Source organism: Oncorhynchus masou, chromosome 28 (assembly GCF_036934945.1).
Source record: "Oncorhynchus masou masou isolate Uvic2021 chromosome 28, UVic_Omas_1.1, whole genome shotgun sequence".
NCBI lineage: Eukaryota > Metazoa > Chordata > Actinopteri > Salmoniformes > Salmonidae > Oncorhynchus > Oncorhynchus masou.
Window position 1 is genome coordinate 42,873,699 of NC_088239.1, and position 5,636 is coordinate 42,879,334.

Below are 5,636 nucleotides of genomic sequence, written 5' to 3' on the forward strand. Positions count from 1 at the left end.
TGGGGAACGTCGCTGCATAGCTATTTTCGAGGTCTCTTCAGAGATGTTCGATCGAGTGCAAGTCAGGGCTTTGGCTGGGCCACTCAAGGACATTCAGAGACTTGTCCCGAAGCCACTCCTGCGCTGACTTGGCTGTGTGCTTTGGGTCTGTTGGAAGGTGAACCTTCACCCCAGTCTGAGGTCCTGAGCAGGTTTTCATCAAGGATTTCTCTATACTTTGCTCCGTCCATCTTTCCCTCGATCCTGACTAGTCTTCCAATCCCTGCCGCTGAAAAACATCCCCACTGCATGATGCTGCCACCACCATGCTTCATCGTAGGGATGGTGCCAGGTTTCCTCCAGATGTGACACTTGGTATTCAGGCCAGAGTTCAATCTTGGTTTAATCAGACCAGAGAATCTTGTTTGTCATGGTCTGAGAGTCCTTTAGGTGCCTTTTGGCAAACTCCAAGCAGGTTGTCATGTGCCTTTTACTGAGGAGTGGCTTGGTGGCAAAGGCCTGATTGGTGGAGTGCTGCAGAGATGGGAGAACCTTCCAGAAGGACAACCATCTCCACAGAGGAACTCTGGAGCTCGGTCAGAGTGACCATCGGGTTCTTGGTCACCTCTCGCCCAATTGCTCAGTCTAGCCGGGGGGCCAGCTCTAGAAAGATTCTTGGTGGTTCCAAACTTCTTCCATTTAAGAATGATGGATGCCACTATATTCTTGGGAACCTCCAAATGGTGCAGACATTTTTTGGTACCCTTCCCCAGATCTGTGCCTCAACACAATCTTGTTTTGGAGCTCTACGGACAATTCCTTTGACATTATGGCTTGTTTTTTGCTCTGACATGCACTGTCAACTGTGGGACCTTATATAGGACAGGTGTGAGCCTTCCCAAATCATGTCCAATCAGTTAAATTGACCACAGATGGACTCCCAAGTTGTAGAAACATCTCAAGGATGATCAATGGAAACAGGATGCACCTGAGCTCAAGAGTGTGCAAAGCTGTCATCAAGGCAAAGGCTAGCTACTTTGAAAAATCTAACATATTTTGATTTGTTTGACACTTTTCTCATTACTACATGATTCCATATGTGTTATTTCATAGTTTTGATGTCTTCATTAGTATTCTACAATGTAGAAAATAGTAAAAATAAAGAAAAACCCTTGGATGAATAGGTGTGTCCAAATGTTTGACTGGGACTATGTTAAACAGATTAAATGAACTCACATCAAACTAACCAGCAGAAGACACTTGGTTTCCTGATGGCAATGGAACTTAAAGGGATACTTCGGGATTTTGACAATGAGGCCATTTATCTACTTCCCAGAGTCAGTTGTGGATACCATTTGTATGTCTCTGTGTTCAGTATGAAGAAAATTAGAGGTAGTTTTGAGTGTTTAAACAACGCATCATTACTCTAATGGGCAAAGATGTCATGTGCGTTTCCCAAAATACCACAGAAGGAAAGTTTACTAAGTGCGTCGTTGGAGCATGTGTCGATATTGATATCGAAAGAAAGGCAGCACTGCTCTCAGATCAGCTTTTTCCATCCATATCTCCACAACACTGGATGACGAGTCAGCTCATAGTGTGATTTTATCGCCTATATGGCTGCAAATATTGAGGTGGCTTATTCTAATGCTTAGGTCAACCCTATAATGCACAAAATCACAGATTTGGCACATCATTGAGCATGTTGTTACACATCATGAACTATAGAGGCAAAAATGACAGATGGTACCCTACACTCTGCTACTGTAAATAGAACTCAATTGATTGAATATGATTGAATTATATAGGCCTATGCAGCCTAAACTGTATTTATCTTTTAATGCAGTTATCTGTTTCAATTTGAAGCATCCGTTGCTTGTTTGTAACAATTGCTAAGACATTGCCAACTTCGTTCTGAAGTTATCGGAGAAACACTCTTTTCACGCCACCTCAATATAGTTAGAGCTGGAAGGGACTTTTTCGTAGCATGTTATGAGAACGTACTCCGCGGGTTTGGAGAATTAACATTCTCGAACATAGCAAGATTTAGCGAAAATGCTCTCCTAACCTGCCAAAAAAAATAACTTGCGGTCGTAGCTGTATTGAAGTTGCGGTTATAGGCGGTCACAGAAAGACGGATAAACATTCTGATTCTATTTTCAGGGGTGATCTTCTGTGTATAAAGTGATGCGCAATGGCAAAAAAAAGCATCTACCGACACACTTACAGCTACAGTAACTGTTCAACGAGTGGTCTGGGGCAGACAGTTAATAGCGATTTCAAGTGCAACTTTAGTACGATGGTTTGTTAAAACCTCTGGGATATGTGGGACGCCTGGCCAAAAGCCAGGGAAAATGCAGAGCGCCAAATTCAAATAAATTACTATAAAAATCAAACGTTCATTAAATCACATATGCAAAACATAAAATTAAAGCTACACTTGCTGTGAATCCAGCCAACATGTCAGATTTCAAAAAGGCTTTTCGGCGAAAGCAAACGATACTATTATCTGAGGATAGCACCTCCGTAAACAAAGAGAGGAACCATATTGCAACACAAAAAATATATAATTCATGTCTTACCTTTGACGAGCTTTTTGTTGGCACTCCAATATGTCCCATAAACATCACAAATGGTCCTTTTGTTCGATTAATTCAGTCGATATATATCCAAAATGTCAATTTATTTGGTGCGTTTGATCCAGAAAAACACCGGTTCCAACTTGCTCAACGTGACTACAAAATATCTCAAAAGTTACCTGTAAACTTTGACAAAACATTTTAAACTAATTTTGTAATACAACTTTAGGTATTTCTTTAAACGTAAATAATCAATACAATTGAAGACTGGATGATCTGTGTTCAATACAGGAAGAAAACAAACTGAAGCATGCTTTCTGGTCAAGCGCCTCTATCAAACACTACACATCAAGTGACCCTCGTTCAAGATGGCTTTTGGGAAACCGGGCCCTGCAACACACACAAATGTTAACCTGATTCATATTAAGCCACATATAAACCTGAGCTGCGTTCGAATGCACATACTAACATACTGTACTACATACTATTAGTTCATTTTAGGGTGTGTTCATAAATTCAATCTGGAGTGCCAAAGAACACAGCGTGTGCTCTGGGCGTTCGTAAATTCAGAGCATTGTCATATTGTCCGTTGGTAAATCCAGAGAGTTTCGCTCTCGGAGCGTTCAGAGCGCACACTGGACATGGCAGTTAGGTTGATCCGGGCGTTCTGACCTCGCAACGGCAATCAAGCACCCAAGCTAACGTTGGCTAGCTATTTCCAGACACAAAATAGAGAACACCTCAATCTTAGCTAAGAATGATGTAAATAAGTCAATTAGCACTGGGTAGTTAGTTAAATAGCAGAAAATAAATTCATTAAAAATCCTATAATGTGATTTTCTGGATTTTTTTCTTCTCATTTTGTCTGTCATAGTTGAAGTGTACCTATGATGAACATTACAGGCCTCTCATCTTTTTAAAAGTGGGAGAACTTGCACAATTGGTGGCTGACGAAATACTTTTTTGCCCCACTGTACATAGACATGTAATCACTGGTCACTTTAATAATGTTTATACTGCTTTACTCATCTCATATGTATATACTGTATTCTATTCTACTGTATTTAGTCAATGCCACTTCGACATTGCTATTCCTAATATTTATATATTTCTTAATTGCATTCTTTTACTTTTAGATTTGTGTCTTGTTGTGAGTTGTTAGAAACTACTGCACTGCTAGCAACACAAGCATTTTGTTACACCCGCAATAACATCTGCGAAATATGTGTATGTGACCAATAAAATTGGATTTGAAATCGTATTCAGCAAAAAAGTATTTGCAGTGCATACTGCGTCACCAATAAACCACATGGGAGTATAGATGTCTAACATACACTACATGGCCAAAAGAATGTTTACAACCCTTAAAATGATTGGATCCAGCTATTTCAGTCACACCCGTTGCTGACAGGTACATAAAAGCGCTCAGCCATGCAGTCTTCATAGATAAACATTGGCAGTGGAATGGCCCGTACTGAAGAGCTCGGTGACATTCAACGTGGCACCATCATAGGATGCCAACAAGTCAGTTCGTCAAATTTGTGTCCTGCTAGAGCTGCCCCGGTTAACTGTAAGTCCTGTTATTGTAAAGTAGAAATGTCTAGGAGCAACAACAGCTTAGCTGCAAAGTGGTAGGCCACACAAGCTCACAGAACAGGACCGCAAAGCGTGTAAAATAATCGTCTGTCCTCCAAACTGCCTCTGGAAGCAACGTCAGCCCAAGAACCCTTTCGTCGGGAGATTCATGAAATGGGTTTACATGGCCGAGCAGCCACACACAAGCCTAAGATCACCATGCTCAATACCAAGCCTCGGCTGGAGTGGTGTAAAGCTCGCCTCCATTGGATTCTGGAGTAGTGAAAACACATTCCCTGGAGTGACGAATCATGCTTCACTCCTGGCGGAAGCCAGGAGAACGCTACCTGCCCCAATGTATAGGGCCAACTGTAAAGTTTGGTGGAGGAGGTGGTTTGGTTTGACTTGGCCCCTTAGTTCCAGTGAAGGGAAATCTTAATGCTACAGCATACAATGACAATGACGATTCTGTGGTTCCAACATTTTGGAGAAGGCCCTTTCCTGTTTCAGCATGACAATGGCCCCGTGCATAAAGCGAGGTCCTTACAGAAATTGATTCTTGAGATTGATGTGGAAGAACTTGACTGGCCTGCACAGAGCCCTGACCTCAACCTCATCGAACACATTTGGGATGAATTGGAACGCCGACTGCGAGCCAGGCCTAATTACCCAACACCGGTGCCCGACTTCACTAATGCTCGTGGCTGACTGGAAGCAAGTCCATGCAGCAATACTTTTGGTTTTTATAAATGTACAGTAACAGTTTACCACAGATCTCTATGAAATGAGGGTGGCAGGTAGCCTAGCGGTTACAGCGTTGGGCCAGTCACTGAAAGGTTGCTGGTTCGAATACCTGAGCTGACAAGGCATAACATCTGTCAATGCACCCTAATTTGCTCGAGGGGTGCCGTATTACTATGGCTGACCCTGTAAAACACTTTCTTTGAAATACATTTTTATGACTGTGGATGTGTGTTTCTGACTGGCTGATAGCAGCTGTGATCGTAACAGACGGAGACATGGCCAGTGGGAGTGTTAGGGGAGGGAGTCGGTGAGTATTTAATTTACCATGGCATCCTCACCTGCGCCCATGGCCTCAGGCTGAATCGTGCTGCCCTCCCTGTCAACCAGGTCACAGTGTTTGGATGGGCATATGTATGCCAGACTGGCACAGCCCATCGTCCGGGACCTACGTTACCGGAGACGAACTGTACATTTACATTTACATTTAAGTCATTTAGCAGACGCTCTTATCCAGAGCGACTTACAAATTGGTGAATTCACCTTCTGACATCCAGTGGAACAGCCACTTTACAATAGTGCATCTAAATCATTAAGGGGGAGGGGGGGGGGGTGAGAAGGATTACTTATCCTATCCTAGGTATTCCTTGAAGAGGTGGGGTTTCAGGTGTCTCCGGAAGGTGGTGATTGACTCCGCTGTCCTGGCATCGTGAGGGAGTTTGTTCCACCATTGGGGGGCCAGAGCAGCGAACAGTTTTGACT